Source organism: Ambystoma mexicanum, chromosome 6p (assembly GCF_040938575.1).
Source record: "Ambystoma mexicanum isolate Mex_15411 chromosome 6p, UKY_AmexF1_1, whole genome shotgun sequence".
NCBI classification, from domain to species: domain Eukaryota; kingdom Metazoa; phylum Chordata; class Amphibia; order Caudata; family Ambystomatidae; genus Ambystoma; species Ambystoma mexicanum.
Window position 1 is genome coordinate 1,430,304,954 of NC_090935.1, and position 23,525 is coordinate 1,430,328,478.

General features: G+C 48.6%; 1 protein-coding gene across 2 annotated transcripts in view; it reads left to right on the forward strand.

Annotated features, from left to right (window-relative positions):
- Nucleotides 1–1,931: 1,931 nt before the first annotated feature.
- The window catches only part of RASGEF1B (RasGEF domain family member 1B), a 105,424-nt gene continuing 83,830 nt past the window's right edge, over nt 1,932–23,525 (forward strand). The window contains exon 1 of one of the 2 annotated variants that reach the window (XM_069626157.1): nt 1,932–2,183. The gene's annotated coding sequence lies outside the window, so the exon portion shown is untranslated. The remainder of the gene's footprint in view (nt 2,184–23,525) is intronic. The other variant, XM_069626156.1, reaches the window with a different exon arrangement.

The following is a 23,525-nucleotide window of genomic DNA, read 5'->3' on the forward strand; positions in this document are numbered from 1 at the left end:
CGTGCCTGGCGCAGACAATCGCACGCGGACACTCTGCGCCAGCCGCTTGCGACACTTTTCTGCGAAATTCTATGAATTACCCTCTATGTCCCGTGAGTAAAACCACAGAATTACAAGTGTTGGTAAGGCAGTGTTAGTCCCCATTTATGATTTTTTGGTGGAATTACCATCTGCGGAAATACAGAGTGGTAATTCCGATGATTTTTGGAGGAAAATTGGGGGATGTGAGGAAAAGGGGAGGATTTACCTTTAGCAACAAACAGCTGGACGTAAATCCTCAAATGTTCCTCAAAAAATCAGCGGAATTACCACTCACTGGTAATACTGCCAAACGTGTAATTTGGCAGTGGGGGAAAGTGGCAGTAAAGGAATTACTGCCACTTTTCTCCCACACCGCCAAACTCATAATGAGGCCCAATGCGTGCTAATTGGGGCTCACAAGAATCTAGAAGTATTTAAATGTGAGCATTTGGAAACTGGCAGTGTATGTTTACTGGGGGATTGCTGGAACTGTGTGATGTGTGCCCTACTGGCATTGTGCTGACAATTCAGCATTTGGCGATGGCTTGATTAGGGCATGGCAATAACAGAGCAGGTAGCTTGAGCGATACTCGCTCCATTTTCCAATTGTTGCAATATTATGGCCAGCTAATATTATTACTGCAGTGCCTGGCAAACACCTCTACTAGGCCTACTCAAAAGTAAAACATGTTGGTTTTGACAATGACTATTTAAAGATCGATATGCCATGATCCTGGCTCTGATGAGCATTCGCCCACTTTCGGGGCAACCCTTATTTTAGCCAGGGGTGGACTGGGAACCAAAAGAGGCCCCTGGAAATAATTTTGAAAGTGACCCCATATTACACATGTGCAGCAAGCCCAACCCTTTCCCCTTTGGGAAATTGAGAACTACCACACAAAAGTGGGCCAGGGTGCAGAGGCCTACCGGGAAATCTCCAGAGTTCCCTATTGCCTGGAACACCCCTGATTTTAGCTGTAGTACGGGACAGTTAACATAGAACCACATATGGACCTATCTATCACAGAGACTGCTTGACCTGAAGCGGCAGAAGGTGATTTCTGGAACAGGCAGGTGGCCACCCCCGCATAATGCCAGGACCATTGTGGGTAATAGAGTATTCTCGCTTGAAGAGCATGGATTAAGGGTTCGGGTGTTTACTGAATACTGCCATTTGAGATGAGGATTATAGGGGCAGGGGCTAGCGATTGCTGACACGTGAATTGCCCGTGGGTGTGGACCCGGCGGCTGCTTTTGTTGATGGGCACTCCGAGGAGCCAGGGCACCACGCGCCCTGGCACCCTAGGTGTGAAGAATACCAGCTCCCCTGGCACAGCATTATCACCGCAGGTGTTTTGGGGCAGGCTGTTTGGGGGGGGGGGACAGGCTTCCTCACCTGGCCAAACATGCGTGGGTTCCCAATAGGCGTTGCCCGGCGTCGGGCAGGTGCGCCAATGCAATTGGTGCAGGCGAGGAATTGAAGAAACACGGAACGTGTACCCTCCTGTGAGGACTTGGAAACAGAGAACGGATGCCCCGCCAAGTGAAAAGCCGTCCCCGCGAGGATGCCCACCTGTGCCAGCGCCACCCGTGCGCCATCCAAAAACCCCGTGCCAGTGAGAGGAAGGCAGGGCCGCGGGGGGGGGGGCCCAATGCCCCAAATTTCCTATGGGAATGAGCTGCACAGTGCGTGTTTTCGAAAGTGGCAGTGCTGGGAAACACATGATGACAAATGGCCGTATTTGGCTCGTGGTGCGGCGCTGTGCCCCGTGGAGGGGTAGGGGGAGGGGCGGGGAAGGCGGGAGCGGGGGGCGTGTGGCAGGTGCGGCCACTGCAGAAGGGGCGGTCCGGGGGAGGGGGGAAGGAGCCACAGCGACCGTCCTGTGCTCCAGCGGTATCACTGGAGCGTTCAGCCCACAGTGAATGACTGCCACTGTGTGATAAGCAGCAGGACACCGCGACAGGGAGGCAGCAGCACCCCGAAACTGTGCACACTGCGCCCGCGCTGCAGGGGGAGCCCACGGAGGTCAGCGCCCGCCGCGCATCGGGTCTCCGAGGGGTTACACGGACTCGTTGACCCCCGAAAGGAGCGACTGCGACACAGGGAGTGTGGAGCGCTTCTCCCTCCCTGGCAGGGACTGGGCCAGGACCCCGCGTTGCAGGTGAGTGAACTCCACCGTCAGGAGGCGGCTTTGGCCAAGGGGTGAGCGCAGCGGCCGGGGCTCCGTCTCACAGCTAGAGACCCCCTTCCCCGTCCACTGAAAGCTGCACTCAGCCCTACGGGGATTCTTACAGCCCCTGAGCGCCTGGTCACGGGTGCAAGGGTAGCCTAGCAGACGGTATAGATGCTGTTAATCAATTGACCCAGGACAGTATATGGGAATCTCCCGTGAGCTGCGATGAGGACTGGTGCCGCTGAGATCACCAGGGAAATAGCCCGCAATCAGAACTTGCGCTCACTGCTAGCGTTGCCGTTTCGTGGCGCTGTAAGGAAAAGCCGGGACTGCCCCCTAACTGGTCAGCGGAAAGCATTCTCGGTGTGCGGAGAGTGGAGGGCTGAGTCGGCGGAGAATGAAGCGGTGGCCTGCAGGTTGTTCGCAGATGGCTTGGGGGGTGGATGGGGTGTTTGGTTGCAGCAAGTAACCCACAGTGCTAAGCTTCTGGGTTTAAACGCGGCGCTGGAGTTTGTGTGTGTGAGGGGTCCGGAGAAGAGGGGGGGCGGAGGGGTGAAGCATCTGTCTAAGCTAGAGCTCTTCCACAGAGAATGAGTGGGGCGCACTCTCCCCCGCACCCCTCTGGAACTGGGATGCAAGCAATGAAGTCACTTGTCTGCAGATTTCGCTTGTACAGACAGAGCGAGTAAACAGGACCGTGCTGGCTGGCAATGCCCGCGGACCTTAACATGAAAGAAGGGCCCGCCGCTCTGGGGGCCCAGAGTTTATCTCTGCCATTTGGCAGGTTGGCACAGGCCCTGGCATTCAGTGACCTAACCGCGCTCGGAGGGGAGGGGGGCTGTTGTCATTTCCAGAAGGAATGCGTGCGATTTCTGTTGCGCTCATTGGTGCGATGAGTAAACTGGTCGAGCGTCTGTGTGTAAACGATGTAACCCTGCCCCGGGCTGTGTGGGGGGATTTAGGGGTGGGGGCATTGTACGGACAGGACGTTCTGTTCTGTACTGGATCCCGGGCCCCACTGAAGGACAGCAGCATGTGATCCTTGGCGCTTATTTGTTGAAGTCTAATTTTAGCGCTGGGTGACTATAGGGCAGACGCCTGCTGTGCTGTGGGATCCGGCGATTCATCTGGGCATGCCATCAGGGAAGGGGGAGGGACGGAGTGAGGGGGCTGGCAGCCAGGGGTGGGTGAATCAGCCGGACTGGGCGCTCCTGATTGTCTCTGTGTTTATGCGGTGCTGGCAACATGCATATTGCTGCTGGGTGGGAGTGCTGTACATGCTTTCACACCAGTTGCAGACATCCACAGCGTGCCCGTTATTACTTTGCTCCTGGTGTGTTTGCTGAATTATTTGCTAGGCAACCGAAATTCCCAGCACGCCCCTCCCCACTTCATCAGCGTGTGTTTACAATTGCAGAAATAGGAACGTCATTTTAACAGCACTGGTTGGCAAATTTGACCATTTTAGAAGAAGGGCGTGCCGTTTGCAAGCGCTGTTTCTTTCAGTCTGCGGGTCTTCTAGGCGCTGTGTGCGTTCAGCGAGCACATGCACTTTCAGCCGCAGGTTCACCGCTGCAGGAGAGCGCCTGGGCTGCAGTAGCAGTCATTTTGCTTTAGGGTGTTCCGGATATATAGAACATATAGTCCCCGTGTTGCGTGTGTAATCACATAAACTGGGAGTGGCGTGTGCGTGCAGCGTTGCCCTAGATTTTGCAAATTGTGTGTGTGAGGGTCGGGGGGAGGGGGGGTAATGCATGTGGTCTGGCTACTTCCACGGTACAACCACGAGATCGGAGTTCGAATCCTTTGCACGAACACATGCATGCTAGTGTGATCCTGGGCAAAGCGTCCCACCCTCCTTTTGGTCCTAGTCTCCCCGCATGGGGTGCACATGGATCGGGCAGGAGGCGGCACTAGGCGTTGTGTGAGCACTGCGCCCAGGCTTACCTTTGTGCATCCTCTCTATGTGCAGGTGCCAGCGTTCTAAGCGCAGTTCCCTGTGAGGTTGATGTTGTGGGTTGTGTGTACGTTGTCATTGTTCTGCTCCTCTCCTCTTCCCCTCCTTCGCTGGCGTTCGGTGCTCGCGGGCCTCTGTGCATGAAGGGGAGGCGCTGTAAACTCCATGTCACTGTTACCACTTTTGGTGGAAGCGGTGCGATTTGTTTGGCGTCACGAAAGCCACCACCATTGCCTCCAAAAAAGAGTTTCTGAATCTGGCTTAACAGTGGCTTTAACATGAGTGGAAGGCACATCTTTTCGGGTCTTGGGTACATTGAGGTCTTTCCTTACTGGGCCAACCGAAGGCGAACGTGCACTTTATTTCACTGGATGACTTGATAGGGGGTATGCATGCCATAGACCAGTGGTATTCAAACTGTGGGTCGCGACCCCCTAGGGGTCCGCGGGTGCATCCCAGGGGGGCCCTGAGAGCTCAGCATGAAAAAAGATTTTTTTTTTTTTTTTTTTTTTTTTTAAGATTGGAAGAAATGGGCAGGGGTGGCCCACATGGGCGGGCTGAAGCATGAAACTGTCTCAGGCAACAATGAAAAAGTGGCCCACAGTTGTAAATGGATATTCATTCCTTTAGTCACAGACTGGGCCTCATTACTACTATGGCGGACCAGTAACAACGGTGCTGGTAAGCTACCGGCACCGTTGCTACCGTTCCGCCATAGTAAGAGTTGTGCTCGTGGGTGCTTGACAGCCCCCGCCAGGTCTGACCTCAGCTCGTCGGATGCACCAGCACCGTTATTAACGGTGCCGGTGCATCCGAGCTCCCTCTTCCCATTTGAGCCATATGGGGCTCAAATGGGAATGGGGATCTACCGGCACCTTCGAAAGGGCAATTATCATGTCCGCCTAACTCGGCATGACCTAGTAATTGCCCATTCGCGGGTGCCAGACCCGGATGCAACTCCAGTGGCAGCCGTGCCGGTTTTACCGGCACAGCTACCGCCAGAGTAGTTATGAAGCCCACTGTTTCAATAGTACCCAAAGGGGTGCTTTGTGTTAAAATGTAAGTAAATTGTGATATATTCAGCAACAATGGTCAACATTACTAACTGCATAGTGGCCCCTCACCCATTATGGAGGAGCTAAGGAGCCAGCCCAGTGAAACAGTGAGCACTCCCTCAGCTGCTTTATCCAGCTAATGGAGTGCTCCTGGGCTGGCTGAACTGTCAAAGGGAAACACTGTTTCCCTTTGACAGTTCAGTTTAGTTCCCCAGCCGCACATGCTCACTGAGCCATGCAAGTGCTGGGGCGTTTTGCTTCGCCAGCATTGCATAGCTCATTGGAAATGCTGGCTGGGGCACTGCATGTCTGTATGTCCGAGGGGGAGCTCCTGCGCCTCCTCGCACGTACGGACAGAGCAGCTGGAGCAGCACCCACACACAGGCCAATGCAGAAGGTACGTTTATGTTCATTGTTTTTATTTAAACATGTGTATGGATGCGTTATGAGTGAGTGTATGGTGATGGATGCTCATGTGAATGATAGAGTGATTGCTGTATGAATGTGCAGCGCCTTGCATATACACATAATCATGTTCATTGTGTTAGGACCAGTGGGGCCCAGGGGACAGGGATGGTATCTTTTTACCGGACATCTATCATTCAAAACCCTCTGCCTTGTCCACAAGGCTTTCTGGGGCCTCGGTCCAAAATACCTTCAGCTATTCCTCTGCAAATACCTCCCCTCTCGAGCTCTTCACTCCTCTACCTCCAACTCCCTCAGGGTCAGTCGTTTATCAAAGAAACGAGCTGGGGGTAGATCTCCGTCTTCGGCTGGGGCCTCCCTCTGGAACAGCGCCCTGCCACTCTAAAACTTGAGGAGAACCATCTTTCTTCCTGCACTTATCAGACCTACCCTGTCTGCTGCCTTAAACGTAGCACTTGCAAATTGCTGGCTGCACTACCACTGTTTGTTGCCTTTATTATTTATTTATTGTTATTTATCTGTTTCTCCTCTGCTTCGCACTTTCCACTTCTCCCCCCTTCCATGCACTTTTCCCCTCACACTTGCGCGTTCTCAATGTCACTGGGCCTAGTAAGATCGCTGTTTTATTCTCCTCTGTTCCCCTCCCTTGCCTTGTCACGCTCTGAAACACTTGTGTACGAGCGCGATAGAAATAAAATATCAATGCCTGCCCCCTGGACTCCCAGCAACAATTGCAAACTGTTTGGCTATTTACCCATTTTTTGTTAAAAGTATGCTCTACAATGCAACATTTTAACCTATTATTTAAAAAAAAATTCACAGGGGGAAACCCCCCCGAACCTCCCCTTAATGCCCCTCCACTTAAAAAAGATTCACCAGCCGCCACTGGCCCTCAGACTGTGTTGGGAACGGGATGGGGGAACCGAGGGACTATGGTGGGAGCACAATGGGCGGGAACCATGGGATAGTGATGGGAGCAGAGTGGGGAGAGCCCTGGGTGTGTGATGGGGTGGGGAGAGACCAGCGACTGGGTAGGAGTGGGATGAGGGAGCCCAGCGACTTTGATGGGAGCAGGTGACGGCGCGCAATATATACTGTCCATTTGGCATTTCTGGGGGGTCCCGACCTGCCCAAATTTTGCTCAGGGGGGCCCTGGCCAAAAAAGTTTGAAGACCACTGCCATAGACAGAGAGGGCCCGATTCAAAGGGTCGCCTTCTACCCAGATGTGCCTTTATATTAACCCTACCTTGGGGCGCTGGACTGAAGGTTTGCACTTATTTGCATAGGCTAAAAGGCACACACTGGATAAGGGAAGCTAGGGGGCAACATCTGCCAGCCCCCTCCATTCTTTGGAGTAGTTATCTGAAAGGCATGTCTTGCACCCAGAGTGTGGTGTGATACCGGTCACATGAAATACAGGGGATCTTGTGGGTGGCTGATCTGGAAGCAGATGGGCCATCTAGCTTTTGATTGGACGAGGGCTTTGTCAATATCAGAGCACTTTACATACATATAATCTACTCACAATACAGTACAACACACTACTGCTATTAGTGACCAAGCTGGGTTGTATCTTTTTATGTGTTGCATGTGGTCATTGTAGCCAGCTAGGGCCGGGCCGAATGCTCCTTTGGGGCCTTTATATCGTGATATGTTGCCCGGGATTCTGCTGTTTTTCTTCTTGTGTGACACTTTTTAACCAGGATGGGCCACATCTTTTCCTCCTGAATAGACTCGGGAAGTCTGTGATTTGCAAAGCACGGTCTCCAAGGTAGGATCCCCCAGTGCGGCCATGTTTGGAGCACTGTAAACCGGTAAGATTGCTTAGTGGGTTAAGCGCTTGCTGCTGCTATCTGCAGGTCACAGGTTTGAATCCCGACATGGACAGCTCGTCCTTTCGTCCTTCCGTGGTCGATAAAATGAGTACCACTTTCGATTGGGTAATAATTGTATATGAAAATGTTATATCTAAAGCTCTCTGGAATAAAGCGCTATATGAACAACAAGTTATTATTATTACATGAGGAAAATAATTTCATATTAGTCAAGATCCGTAACACATTGCTTCCATTTTCTGCCATTCTCTGACCTCCCGGCCGGTCTGTATCTGCGTGTTTCTATCTCGAGTCCGTGGTCACTCTTTTTGTGTTTGGTCAATGTTTTTTTTATTTGTCAGCAAACAATTTTGAAGGCTATTTGCCGAGATGGGGGAGGACCTCTAGAGAGAACAAATAAGGATAGATAACCTGCTCTAGGGGATGCTGCCATCTCGGGAAGGACTAATGCCATCTCCCTGCTTTTCTGAAATGCCCTGCCAAAGTCGAATACGGCAAATAGTATGCAGAACCCTTTCTATGCCATTGGAAGAAAACAAAAGTTAAGTATTATCAAAACCAAATATTGCTCATCTCAACTGATGTGGCTGGCAAGAAATTCAGACAGGATGCATTATTTGCCAGGTGAAACAATGGCAGCGAATGGAGTGTGCCAGAAAACATGAAAAACATGCCAATAAGAATGTATGTGTCAGTTAATAAAGTAATGTGCCACTGCTTACCATCAACATTACATTGTCATGTGAGCAGAGCAGTGACAGCACTTGCTCAAAACCAGCCCTGCAGATAAGAGGCATTCAAACCACCCAACTTTACTCCCTAAAAACGGGAAAATGTGCCCAACAAAAAAACAGAGAGAACACATATGCCCAATAAAAAAATAAATGCAGGAACAAGGAACACATCAAAGCCAACCCCCTGCTTCTACACACAAAGTTTCACTGATATTTTCGAATCAGTGACCAGCAGAGCAGTGGCATGGGAAGGAGTCCTAATAACATGACTGCTCGATCTCAAGAAGAGACTGTTAGTAGAGTTTACTATCCTTTAATGCAAATAAACAACACATCTTCACAGTACTGTACTGCCCAAACATTGGACTTGATGTTTTTCAAGTTGCAGATCTGGTTTTCAACTCTCCAGGAGTGTTCACATGTGCCCCTCCGCCCTCACTCCCGGATCCTGTGCTGGCCTCCAATACTCGCTAAGAGAGCTCTGTAAAAAGTGAGGGAATGTAGCAGTGAAACACTCACTGGGATATTTTCAAACCCACAATATGTTGCAAACAAAAAATATTTAAAGCCTCAATATGATATTTATTATGCACAGTTTAAGAAAATGTCATGAACAAGCATACACACAAACATTTTGCAGTGTAAACCAGATTGTTTGCAACCTTCCCTAATGTTGCATAGGATTACGTTTGCATAGCAGAGCATTACCATTGCATTTGTTAAAGTTTATAAAGCATGCAGGTTGCGTGAAAAGCAATATAGCTGTTTGAATATGAATTGCCCTAATGCTAGGTGTGAGTAGTGCAGAACCTATTTAATATCCATAATCCCTTGTAGACCACGTAGATGAAATTGCAATGTTGCTCTCCACTTATAGGGTCACATTAGCAATGCAAAAGTGGAACAGACTAAGCATGATATTGGACCAGTCAAGATCCTTAGATGGCAAATTAATAGCAGTGTTTTATAATGCAGCAACTTGCAAGTGCACCACTTCCAAGCAGGCTCGGACTGGCCTATAGGGCATTAGGCCCAGGGCTGAGACAAAAACACAAGATGCTGGTGTGGGCCCGTTTATTGGGTCAAAATGGGGCACTTTGTTGGCCAATTTTGGCCAGTTTGATGAGTTAATTCACTCTGCAGCTAGTAGTTTTAACCAGTGTTGCTGAATAAATAGTCTTTAAAATGCACAATTCGTGCCACACTTTATAAAAAAAACTCCCCCCTGGTTACTATTCAATCAGTGTCACAATAGGAATCAATTGCTGTTGGCAAGTGTGGGCCACTTTTTCATTGGTGCCCGAGACAATTTTATGGCCCAGTCCGACCCTGCTCAAACCACCTGTGTGACTTATGTACAAAGAATAGGAAGCATTCAAGTGGGCTGCTTACCACCAGTCGGTATCCAATATTTGAGCTGCCAGTCGGGTTACACGGTGCGTGCAACGCTTTTGCTAAGGCACCATTGGCTATGGACATTCTGTTGGTTGAATGTTATTCATATTACAACCAACACAAAACTATTGTTGCTTGTGCCTTTTTAGTTCTTGGGAAGGTGGGAATTTGCTGTGTGCGCTGCTAAAACTCTTCTTAGTGCCACCAGAGGGAAGCTGGACAAGTGCACAGCTTAGAGGGAACACTGCTCATGGGTATTGTAGTCCGAAACATCTGGAGAGCCAAAGGTTGCCGACCCCTATCCTGGTAGCTGTTGGTTTGAGGCTAATCAGGCTCTCCTAGGGTAGAACCTGGAGCTAAATAGCTCCCAGGAATTTCGAACCCTGGAAATGCAAGGCAATTCTCCTCTGAGCAAAGCAACCAGCCACCAGCAAACCCAGGCTCATGTTGCTGACTTGTTGGAACTCAGCAATGTTTGAGGCCAAACACCTTTGTGAGGGTTCTGAAACATTTCATCTTGCTCTGAGCTTCTTTACGGGTTTGCCAGTGCACTTTCTTTTGTTCTTACATTTAAAGATTCCTTGTGACTCCGGATAAGCAGGGTGTTGGCTGGGGGCATAGCAGACTTCCGAGGCTTTAGTATCATTTCTATGCCATGAAACAAGCCTTCTGCAGCTCATCGCCATCTGTTGGTAGAGCTCAAGCGAAAATACTCGGATACAGATTCAGTGGAAGGTGGGCTGAGGGATGGGTGTGTCTGTGAATGCTACAGCTTCCACACAATTGTGCATTTCACATAAACCGTGAAAAAACATCACACCGTTGTTGTATTCATCTAATACACTCACATTATCTTCCTCACAGTGCCATTCTGTGGTGGACTGACTGCAGGCCAGGCCCCTCAGTTGCACCCCCTGCCTCTATCACACCCTGAGGGATGACGCTTCTTGAGGGCGCCGTGAAGGCCCTACTATTGGCCCATTTCTCTGTTGGTGTTTGTCAGATGCTTTTAGTTCCAGGAGAGGTCTGTGTCACTTCCTGTTTTACAGCCACTTGCCTTTCAGAAGCCCATGTGCCGTTATTGCTCCTCTAACTAAGTCGTTCAAGTGTGCCCACCCCGCCCAAAATCCTTAATGTGTTCACTAGACAAGCATTGTTTTTGTGGCGCAACTACGTAAGTAGCCAGTGTTCATAGAACTCTCGGTGACTCTCCGCGGAGTTCGCGCGGGAAGCCCTGCCGCCTGCACGTGGACGCACGGGCCGTGACGTTCCGAGTACGGTGGCTCAGTGCGTCATTCAGAATGCGGCGAACATCATCACAGTGGCGGTGCTGTGTAGTTCCTGCAGCTTACACATAGCTTTCTACTACAGGCCCAATAGCTCACTGCTTGCCCATGTCTCCACCCCACCACTTACTACACCCAGTGATCCTCCTGCAAATGGCCACAAGGAAGGCTAAAAATCCCCTATTTTACGGGATTCTCTCGATTTTATGAGGTGTGTCCAGCGTTCAAAGCATCGGGGTGGGGCTGAAGGGGCTGCAAAACAGATACTTGACTAGCAATCCATGTCGGCACAGCAGAGCATAACAATGGGAGCAAATACAGCTTGATGGCAGCAGAAAGGTAGTGAGGGGGCAATTGGGAGGGCCTGTTAACTGGCCTGTGTGGGGATAAGAAATGGGAGGAGTGAGTAACCCAGCATGACTATAGTTTTAAAAGAGCAGGGGTGTGTGTTAAACTCACAAAGTATTGTAATGTACCATTCAGGATGGGGAAAATAAATCTAAAAAGTATTCTTGTTGCTCGGCAAGTATCATTTAAGCTCTTGAAACCCAAACAATATGAAATATTTCTGAGTGAAAGCTGGGAAGAATTTGTCAAATGCATAAATGAGACTCCAAATCATGGTTTCACCACTTCCAAAGTGTGTGATCCTGAGCAAATCATTTAATCTCACTGTGTTTTATCTGGATTCCCTGGAAGTGACCGCGTTCACAGTTTATGCTATTATAAAGAAACGCCTCTCCAATGGTTTACCAAACCACAGAGTAACACTGTAAATAATAATGACCATGCATATATTGCACACCAGAAAGTTATTTGTCTTAAGACGTATTAATGGCTGCGTCTTGCAAAGTCACCTCCTATGATGCCCATGAGTATCAAAGACTGACACTCCTTATAATGTCCTTATCTGTGACATCATTTCTGGATGATGTGAATGTACATGTAAACTAGAAGGTGTGCGTGTCATGCCGCAAATAGCACCGTACAGAACCGCGTGCACCACTCACTGCTTCTGAGGCATCTCTCCGTCTAAAGTGTCCAGCAAAACCCATTTTGTAAAGTTGGCCACCCCACTGCCTGCATGTACTCTGTGGGCCTGATTTACCAAATCGTTTTACAATCGGAAAATTCTGATGAAAAATGCGGTGTAAATCCGGCCCAGTGCCTCCGAGTGAGGTATTTTCAGATGACCATGCGTGCAAGTATGTGGTCATGTGTTGCACTACTGCTTCTGACAGCGTTCCCCCTTGTGGCTACGGCATGAACATTTTATCTGCCGTGCCTTTCACCCATTCTGCACTATACTGTTTGAGTTTGGGCATGTGCTTTGGTAATGTCAGCCTGGAGGAGGCGTGCTCTTTGAAAGAGCGTGCTTCTGTTTCACGTCACTTTTAGGGAGATATTTGCCAAGCCTGCCTCTTCCAGGTCCTCTGCACCCAGCTGTGAACCACATGTGCTGGCCACTTCAGCTGGTGGATCCAGTGTCTCTTTTATTATTATTTATCGATAGTGAAACATTTTATAGATAGTACTGCATAAGGCTTATGGCACTGACGGTCGCTTTAAAGCGCTATGATTCTGTTTTTCAACAAGGGTATGGAAGTGAGACAACCTGATAAATGGGTTCAGGTATATTGCGAGTGTTCTGTAAGCATTGCACAGAGGTTCGTTCAGAATGCATTATCAGGCATGCAGGGTAGGGGTCTGCAGCCTGTGGCTCGCCAAACGTTTACGACTATGACTACCATGGTTCCGACCAATGACTGTGCTTGGTAGGGTTCATGGGAGTTGTAGTTCAAAATATCTGGAGAGCTTAAAATTGCAGTCCGCTGATGTAGGGGAGAGGTGGGTCGGGGGGGGGGCATACTGCATAGTGGAAAATGGGTCCTGTGTTTGGAGGTCGCGCACAGTCATTCCTGCCTTTTTATGCAATAGCATTTTGCATACTGCCGATTCAAATGCCTTACTCACCATAGAAAAAGCAAAACTTCAAGTCCCATAGCCCAAAGCGCTGATATCTAAAAGACCAGCACTGGTTTAAGGAAACCATCCTTACCAGGTGGTCACTTGGCAGCTATGTCTTGGGTGTGGGAGTTATGCGTGGCTAGTTGGATATGGAAGTGGGCGGGAGCGGTTGAGAGCGGTGCTTCTCTACTGTTCCTATACTTTTATTTTACAAAGAACCCGCCTGGAATCGTTTCGTTTAAAAATAAAAGTGTAGGAAGAAGCTGAAGCTTGCACTTCAGTGCAGTGCACGGAGCATGCCCTTAATCTGCAGGTGTGTTTGTTTGCAGGATTGGCCTGCGTGTGGGAGGGGGCATGTTGATGGGGTTTGTGGGGAGCGGGTGCAGGCCAGCAGGGAACATAGTTCCACTACTTCTTTTCCTACACTTTGACCTCTGGATATGGGGGCTCTTCCTCACAGGTTGCGCTACCAAAAGTGACATTTTTCGCGCAGCGAACCTGCGTCCTTGTGAAACATCCCCAGGCAGGAAACGGTTGGCCTTGCAGGTGGGTTATCACCTGAGCTACTGATTCAGGGACCGGAGCTGCACTGTGCAAACACTGTGGGCGTGGGAGTTGGGAACGTGGACAAGGAACGGCCTGTGTTTAATCTATCAGGGAGGCAAGGAGGCCAGAAATGAGCAACGAGCGAAGAATGGAAGGAGCGCTGTGCAGTGTGGCAGGCATTGTTCCTACAGGGACGTTTTTTGTAGCCATGAGTATTTCCTTAAGGTTAGGCCCGGCCTCGTCCACAGGACGAAGAGTACATGTCACTCAGGTTATCAGAGTGACGAAAATAACGCATGTTTCGTAGCTATTCATTGTATGCATATATTTTTCAAGACACCTACCTGAAAGCTTTAGAAATTATTGCAAGACCGGTGCCTGGCATTTCAGCAGGCTGCCCTCACAGTACAGACAGTTGTGTTTTGAGCAGACTCGAACCTTCTCAAGGGCCTCTGCAGGCCAAGTGAGTCTAATTTCTCCTGGCCCTTTGCCTCCTCCTTCGAAATTGGGCTGACAAGCTTCCGAATAAGGGGTCGGTGAGCGAAGCAACAAAACAGCCCTTCAGATCATCCGCGGCCGCGTGCATTTTCAGTTATTTTTCAAACGAACAAGTCTGGCTTTCATTTTGCATTTTGGTCACAAGTGCATTCGTAACTGGGACCTGGGACGTCATTGGGGGGCCTGCTCTCTCTCTGAGCAGAATGCAGAACTTGTGAATTGCAGGGGTGGGAGGGTATTAGCATCCGTTTGATAAGGAACAGTTTTACGGGTATCCAGTAATATTAACGAATACGAAATAACGAACAACTTTTTTAACATATCCTTTTTACCGAAAAAATACAGATTTGACAAAATATGTCTGGGAGGATAGCTCAGCGGCAACGTGCACGCCTTGGAAGCAAGACGACACGGAGCAACACGGGTTCGATCCCCGGGTCCGTGCTTAGAAACCTCTGGGTATTAAGCGCATTATAAATAATCTATCATATCATGTTAATGTTAAAGGACATTTGTACCGCACACTATCACCACCGGAGTGGTCCACTGGCGCTCTGGCGGCTCTGAAAGAGGAGGGGAGGTTGAGTTAGTGGGAGGAAGCAGGAAAAGTGCAAGAGAGCAGTGATGTGCTGTTGGCGGCCTCAGCCCGGTGGGTCAGTTGGCTGGGACTGGGGTGTTTGCGGCCGGTAGTCATTGTGTACTGTTATGCAAGACTATATGTGTTTTTGTTTTGTTGTTGCAATGTAGTGAAGTTTGTGCGGTTTGTTGTGCTGTAGGTTTTGGTTGTGTTTGGTTTGGAGTTTGAGAGGTGTATGCAAAAAGGGAAATTGTTAGTGGGGTTGGTTAGTTTACGTCTCTATCCTGAGTTGAGGCGCTCAGCTTGCGTAGTCTCCCCTGATGTGGCTCTGTCCTGATCTGGGTCCGACTGGCATATAAGGTTCCTTACTCCTCTGGCCCCCACCTCTAACATGCTCTCTCATAGCTCCCCCTATCCTCCCTTCATACTCCTGTGGCCAGTGCACCTGCCAATGTCAGCATCTCAGGTATAGTGGTGATTGCCAATATCTCGACAATTCCACACAACTGTGGTACCTGGCGGTAACTAAGGAGCGGGCAAAAGTGTTGGTGGGATTGTCTGGGGTAGTTCACTCAGCCTCCGTGCGTGCCGTGCCGCCTGTGTTCCTGTCTATCCGGTGTCACCCGTCCAGGTGCCGTGGGAGTTACCCTCTCGGGTCGAGGATGTCCATGTCCTTTCCGGTTTAGTCATCCTTTTTCCGGTTTTGGTTTCCAAATTTAGTCTGTGGTGTTGAAGAGCCAGGTCTTTAGTGATTTCCTGAATTTTAGGTGATCTTCAGTGTTTCTTATTTCTTTTGGGATGTTGTTCCAGGTTTTTGCGGCTAAGTGGTAGAAGGAGGTTCCTCCAAGTTTTTTCTTAAGGTATGGTTTGAGTTCCAGGCGGATTTCGTTGCTTGATCGGAGGGGTCTTGTTGGTTTGTAGACTGTTATTTTCTTTTGTAGGAATTCTGCTCCATGTCTGCTGATTGCCCTGTGCGTTATGCACATTGTTTTGAAGGTGATGTGATGTTTTACTGGGAGCCAGTGTAGTGTTTTTAGGGCTAGAGTGATGTGGTCTCTTCTGGATAGTTTGAGGAGTAGTCTTGCTGCTGCATTTTGGATCTGTTGCAGTTTCTACAGGAGGTATTCTGGTATTCCGAGGTAGAGGCTGTTTGCATAGTCGATTTTTGACATGATTAGGGCGACGATAGTGAGTGTTTTGTGCGTGAAGGAGAGGAAATGTAGAATTCTTCTTGCCGTGTGGAGGAGGAAAAAGCATTTCTTCACTGTTGCATTTATTTGTGGTTCGAGGGTTAGGGTGCTGTCCATTAGGACTCCCAGATTTTTTACTACCTTCGATGGTGTTGGTGTGTTTCCCATTTCCGTAGGCCATGGGCTGGTGGCTTCGTTCTCTTGGTCTTTGGATACCATCATGATTTCTGTCTTTCCTGGGTTGATTTTCAGGTTGTTGGCATCCATCCACTTGAAGACTTCTTTTAGACAGTCTGTTAGGGTTGAGTGGTCGGCATTAGTGTCTTTGATTTTGTAGATGATCTGAGTGTCGTCTGCGTAGTTGTAACATGGAATGTTGTATATTTTGAAAATTATGATGACCGGAGACTGATAGATGGTGAAATATAGTGGAGATAGTGAGGATCCTTGTGGCACTCCACAGTCGTTTCCTCGGGGAGTGGATTTGAAAGGTTTTATCCATACGGTTTCTGTTCTGTCTGCTAGGAATGATTTGGTCCAGCGTAGTGCTGTGTCTGTTATGCCTATGACTTCTAGTCTTTTGCTCAGGGTGTCGTGGCTAACTGTGTCAAAGGCTGCGGAGAAGTCAAGCAGAATAAGGGCTGAGGTAATGTTTGAGTTTGCATTAGTTTTGAGGTCGTCCCAGATGGATAGTAGTGCTGTTGCCGTTCCTCTCGCTGGTCTGAAACCGATTTGAGCTTGGTCCAGCAGGTGGTGTTTTTCTACGTGTTCTTGGGTTAGTTTATATACGTAGGTTTCTAGAATTTTTGCTGGGTAGGGGATGTTAGAGATCGGCCTGTAGTTGGAAAGGTCATCTACGTCACCACTTGATAGTGATAGATTTAGAAGGTTTCTGTAGTGTTCTGCTGGCAATCCTTGCATGAGGATTGATTTGTAGATGTCTGCGGGACAGGGGTCCATGGGTGATCCCGCTTTCTTGCTTCATTTAACCAGCATGTCGAATGCCTCTGCTGATATTTCAGGAAAGCTTTGGAGTTTGTGCTGTGGTTTCGAGTTAGGTTTGTTGGGTTGTGTGTTGTGGTTGGTTGGTTGCTTTTATATGGTTTGTCGGATGTCATTGATTTTTTTTTTTAAGTAGTCTGCCAGGTCGTTGCATAGTTTTTCTGAGGGGGTTCGGGTGTTATCGCAGCCTGGTGGGTTTCTCATTTCTTCAATGATGCTAAACATTTCTTTTTGTGTGTTGGTGGCATTGTTGATTCTGTCATCGTAATGTCTTCTCTTTGCCTTTTGAATTTCCTTCTTGTATGCTCAGATTTGTTACAGTGTTTTTTTCCCTGGGTTGTATTCTTTCCTCCATTCCAATTCCATCTTTTTGTTTCCCTTTTCATGTTGTTTAATAGTGGGGTGAACCATTTTGCCATTGCTCTTTTTTTTGATGGGGTGAATGGTTTTTCTAAGGTGATCTTGTCTATTGTATCCGCGATCCATTTGTGCAGTATCTCTGCTTTCCCGTCTAGGTCCGCAAGCTCCAGTTCTGTAGTTGAGGGTTTCATTAATTCTAGTTGTTCGAATAGGTTGATTTCTTTGACTTGTTTCCAATTTCTTTTGGTGGTGGTTGTGAGTTTCGGATGTTGGATGTAGGCTTGGGGTAGGCAGAGTGATCACGAATGGGATGATGAGATGGTCACTCTACAGTATTTGTATCAGAGGTGCCGTGGTGATGAGTTTTTCTTTGGTAAAAATTGCATCTAGGGTGTGTCCTGCCGAGTGTGTTGCTCCTTTGACTAGTTGTCGTAGTTTCATGGTGCTGAGTTGTTCAATTAGTGAGTTTTGGGAGTTGGCGTGGCTGTCTTCAAACCAGATGTTGAAGTCTCCCAGGATGATTAGGTGTTCGTGGTTGATGGCTTAGTTGGTGATGGCTTCTATGGAGTTATCGACGAATGTTGCATCATATGTTGGCGATCTGTATACCAGGATGAATGTGATGTTGGTTTTTGGACTCGCTGTTAGGTGTATTGCTATGGTTTCGCAGTTGAGGAAGTTGAGTGGTTCGTCAGTTTTTATTTTCAGGTGTTCTTTGAATGCTATAGCGATGCCTCCCCCTTTTTTGTTTTTTCTGTTTATTTGTAGGCATTTGAAGTCGGTTGAAAAGCAGCTTTGGAGTGTGATTTTGTAGTTGTCGTCCAGCCATGTTTCTGTGATGAACAGGATGTCAATGCCGTTGTCGTCGAGTAGGTCGAAGATCTCTGTTGAGTGTTTTGACATGGATCTTGCGTTTATTAGATTGCAGTGAAGTTTGGAGGTGTTGTTTGGTTTGGGCTTTGTCGAGGTCGTCTTCTGTTCGGTGTTGAGGTTTCCTTCCTGGTCGGTCACTTGTTGGGCTGTGGGATTCAGGGTGTCAGCGTCTTCGAAGAGTTCTTCTAGGTTTTGTCCTGGGTTTTTTGTGTTTTTATCGCGTTCGTCTTCCGGGAGTTGTGGGTGTTGATTGGAAGTTCCTCTTGCTTTGGTGATGTAGGGGGTTATTGCGTCGGTCGTTTGTGTGTTGTTTGTGTTGGTCATCCTTCTTCTACTTGCTTGTGTTAGGTTGTTTGATGTTGCTGCTTCTAATGTTGGGTTGGATTGCCGTGGTGGCCAGTTGTCTGCGAGGTATGGTATGGAGTTAGGTAGAGGGATTTTTCTCTCCTCTCATAGTTGCTTCGGTTTGTGTTCCTGTATGTGGGGGTCCAGTCTATGGTTGTTGTTCTAAGTTGCTGTTCTGGAGTGTTTGTTCTTTCATCTCTTCGTCTTTTCCTTGGAATGGGTTGTTTGCGCAGCATTGTAAGATTGAGAGTTGTTTAGTCTTTGTTTGGTTACGTCTAGTTGGTCCTGCTTTGGTCTGGTTGTCTTGTGGTCTTGTGGTGTAGTGGCGGGTGAGGGGGTGTCCGCTACTAGTTTGGGCTCCGTCTGTAGGTGGTATTCTGGCTGGAGTTGGCGACTCGTTCAGTCGCTGTCCTAGGAGGGGAAGGGGGCGGTAAGGGTTATTAAGTTGGGTGTTATCAGTGGCATTCTCTACTGTCCGTCTCCCTGAGTGCGGTTCACTGTGGTGAGCAGGCTATGTGAGTTGGGAAGGTATCTTCTGGTTGGAGGGTGGCTTGTACGGGCGCAGCTTGGACTTTCGCCTAGTGATGCGAGAGGCCCTAGTCAGAGTGACCCCCCCATTGTAATTCACTGGTGACTTGAGAGTTAGCAAAATTTGCAAGTGAGCTCGATTTGAGATACCTGTATAGTGGGAGAGAGGCCTATCAATGCGGTTTGGAGATCCTCAGTGCAATTTGGGCACAGAGGCCCTGCTAAGTTTGAGACACCTGTATAGTGGGAGAGAGGCCAATCAGTGCAGTTTGGAGATCCGACAATGCAATTTGGTCACAGAGGCCCTGCTAAGTTTGAGACACCTGTATAGTGGGAGAGAGGCCTATCAATGCAGTTTGGAGATCACACAATGCAATTTGGTCACAGAGGCCCTGCTATCAATGCAGTTTGGAGAACAGACAATGCAATTTGGGCACAGAGGCCCTGCTAAGTTTGAGACACCTGTATAGTGGGAGACAGGCCTATCAATGCAGTTTGGGGATCCGACAATACAATTTGGGCACAGAGGCCCTGCTATCAATGCAGTTTGGAGATCACACAATGCAATTTGGGCACAGAGGCCCTGCTATCATATCATATATCATATCATATATGGCGGTTGAGGTATGCTATGTCCTGGCCTGCGGTCACGCAGGCCAAGCTGACCAAGGCTGGGGGCACTCAGCAGACACACAGGATGCGGTCACACAGCAGGATTGCAGGCAGGGATCATCCTGTTTATGTCGGGATCACCCGACATGACATCACAGCTGGGGGCACCCAGCAGACAACTCCGGACTGGGGGCACCCAGTCAGCCCGTGAGCACACAGGCCCCTCCTAGACCTGGGGGCACCCAGGCCTGCATGAGCAGATGACGCCGGCGTTGCCCAGCAGGGGCACCGGCCTCCGTGGATAGAGTTGCCCACCAGGTGCTCTATCAGTAAGACAGACAGTCATGGGGGACAGCGTTGCCCTGCAGGGGCACTGTCATGGTGGAGAGCCCTGCAGGGCAGGCCCTCTGTGAGCTACGCAGCATGGTGCTGCACAATAACGACACACCACACCATACTTGGTTACTCTGAACCCTCCCGAGTGGGAGGACACTCATTCCTTTTATTGAATACAGTCACGTGGTTACTGCCACACGCCACTGGGAGATACCAAGCTTCCCGGGAGGGGTGACACATTACAGGGTAAGGGGTAAAAAACGGGTGTGAGGGGTTTGGGGTGGGGTTATAAACAAAGGGAAATAAGAGGTTCGGGGGGGTGGGCATCACCTCAAATACAAAAAAAAATCAGTATTTTTTCGGTAAAATGTTTTCGCTAAAGATGTTTTTGTTTTTTATTTATTCGTTAATATCACAAGGAACCAGTTTTACGTTATGCCCCCAAACATGCCAACTTCCCCCATTTCATTCCGAAGCTGCTTTCAAGATTGTGTTTCTTCTGTGCATTCTGGCGCTTGTAGTTCTGGGCTGAGAATGGGTAAATCCAGGACTACAAGGTCCAGAACACAAAGTTAAAACCAGAACCAGATCAGCATTTCCCAAGTGTAACGTAAAGTGGTCTTGTATATCACAGCTCTGCCTCTGCCTTGTTGTTTGTGGTCGTGCATGAAAAGGGAGGGGGGTGGTTAGTTGTTAGTGGGAAAGAGGGGGAAGCAGTTGTGAATCTGAGGGTGGCATTGGATACAGGCTGGAAGTACCCCAGTCCTGAGTGCCACATGATTCTAAATGGTTTAAGGGGGTGACCCTCAGATATGTGCTTCATCTGGAGGGAAAAGCCCAAGATCAAACAAATACGGCGGTGTCGTAGGGAGCTCGTCATGGTACTAGTGATAGTGGCATTGCTCCGTTAGTGTGGCATTTGGTAGGCAGATCACTGCTCTATGCAAGTGTTGACAGTCAGTGGTGGAAGGAGGTAAGAAAAGCAGAAGCGAGTTGGCTGGTGCGTTGGGACTCCCATCCTAGGTGTTCCAAGGCATTAATGAACCATTTTACTGCAAGCCTGATGCTCAACTCGTGCACCAATTTTATTGAGAAGTTCTGGCCCCATTTAAAGGGGATTCCAAGGAGGCCAATCGACCCTGCTCAGTCTAATATCCCGAATTATTTGGCTGAGGCCGGACCATGAGTGGGTGCCACATCCAACAGGACGAAGAGTTCTCAATGTTCCAGTTCAGTTTAACGGGGGCACAGAGAGACTGACCTGAGTCCAATCTTCCGAATTCCTTGGCCGTCAGGAGATCTCTCTGAGCTTGCTTTTATCCAGCCTCACCATCAAACTTTGCACTCAAAGTGCCTGACAGTGTTTTATCACAGCAGTCTTCCAAGAGTTAATGACTTAACTGGAGCTGAATACACACTAGTGGTGTAATACACATGTCTTAAGCAGGTCTGCCTTCAGGCACTCTATTTAAAAGCTTCTTAAAAACAAGTATTGTCAAAGCCAACTGTTTTGACGTGTCTCTAAGCATTAGGCATTTGCCAGACACTGCTATTAGATTCCCAGGTACTCGCACCATTTTACGGTATTTAGTAAAAAAGTAGTTAAGAAAAAAAAAAGACAGATTTAGAAAGACCTCTCTATGACTGCACAGAGCGTTCTTTCTAAATCAAAGTGTCATGCCCCTGCCACACATGAGTGCATGCAGGGGCTGCCCTGACAGGCACGTCAGGGACAGGAAGAGCAGTCGCAGGAGACCAAGGTGAGTCAGCATGTCTGTGTGGTGGGGTTTGTGTGTGTTTATGTGTAGTGGAATGCTTCCGTGGGGCGGAGGTGGTGGCTGAGGAAGGGGGTTTTGGTGGGTGAAACCCCTCGACTTCTCATACATCTGCCCGTGCGGACGGGGGTGGAGCCAAAGGAATGTGATATTTTCGCTTTTTGAGGGCCACCAAAAATCGGCTAGCAGCCTACAGAAAGCGGAAATGTCCCTTAGAACCCATTTTACCCATGCTCCCACCAATGGCCAGGCTAGTGCCTTTCTCAGGCCTCCATAAAAGCTCAAACTGTTGCCAATGTCAATGCTTGTTTTACTTGGGTACACAATATTTTGGGAATTTTGTACAAACTAATGTATATGAATTGCATTTGATGAAGTTATTTTAGCTGGAGTTTTTGCTGATCATTTAATAGTGCAATGTTATGGTGTGGGTCAAAGTAAACTGTTTGAACAGAACAGAAGGGCCTGGATGCTATGAAAGTAACTGCTACCAGGCGTGACATTTCACCACTGAGGCCAACAGGTGCCTTACAAATAGCCTGTGCGACATTGACCCTGTGTGTTTGGCAATGTGTATGAGGAACATCTTAACCATATTCATGGGCGCTATGATTCCAGGGTTTTAAAAGTGGGAACCTACCCAGTCTGCTTATGGACACTTACAATATCTCAACTCAGAAGGCGACAAATGGTCAGTACAGTGCTGCGAGGCACATATTCACTTTGTTTGAACTTTTCACAATTTAAGGAACTGACAAACCCTAATACCATAACACATTTTCACTTTATTATGCACTGCTACATTGTGGAACCACTAGGAGACAAAGCATAATGAGACATATGCAATGGACAAAATGTAATGGTTTGCATCACATGTGGAAGTCAGATTGGACGCTCACATTCAGGGCCGGCCTTAGCGGCAGCAGCGCCCCAGGCAGCAAAACAAAAATGCGCCCCCGCCGCGCGCCCCTAGTAATGCAGGGGGCGCGCCACATTTTTTACTAGGTGCTGATGCAAAAGCATCAGCGCCCTATTGTTATTAAATGGATCCTCGCCCGAATGCGGGGCATATTTAATTTCAATAGGGTGCCTGCTGTGCCTTCTCCCGCCACGCCAGCTCGGGGGAGACCTTGAAAGACTGCCCCATGCTGGCGTGGCGGGGGGCTGACAGTGCCCTGGGCGGTAGCCCGGGCAGCCCTGATCTAAGGCCGGCCCTCCTCATATTGCTACCTTTCCCGTACCGTCCATGCTCCCCAGAAGTAGCTCCCGCTCAGAGGGTGATGACTGGCTCCCAGGAGCTGCTTTCAGTTCCTGCTCATCAGATCTTTACTTCACGCCCAGCAGGTGGGCCAGTTCTTGGTGGTACGCTTTGCAGTTGTTATGCATATTTAGAAAAGCGCACTCCTGAAGCTGTGATTAGAATGCAGATCACCATTCGAATGTTCAAAGTTAACAACTTATGGCCCGATTCATGGAATTGTTTTCATGGTTGAAAGTGACTTTGCACTGCTGAAAAGCGACTTTGCACAGCCGACACAAACCTTGAATTATGGAACTGTGCAAAGTGTATTTTTGCGGGCAAACTCACTTTTGCATTTTTGCGATTGGCCCTGTGCATGTTGTTTTTGTGCTAAGTCATATGTGAATCTGGTTTTATTTACAAAAGACAAATGAGCGAATTAGACTAGGAAACGGAACAAGAGGCGGTTTATTGTTTGGTTTTGATGTCTGTTTTTGCAATGATTTGGCGTTTCTCCATCACCATATTAGCTAGAATCTCAGAAGTGCTTTTCATTTGCGCTGTAGATAAAAGGGCCAAACAGCCGTGCTGTTCTTTTCAGCTTCAGCAGAATGAAAGTCTTTGGGTCCGATTCATGACTATGCACTGCAAAAATACACTTTGCACGGTTCCGTGAATCAGGGTTTGTGTTAGCAGTGCAAAGTCACTTTGAACCGTGCAAAAAATGCAATGAATCGGGCCTTAGAGACTGGATCCCACCTTGCCCCTGAACAGTCTTCACTGTTTGCCTT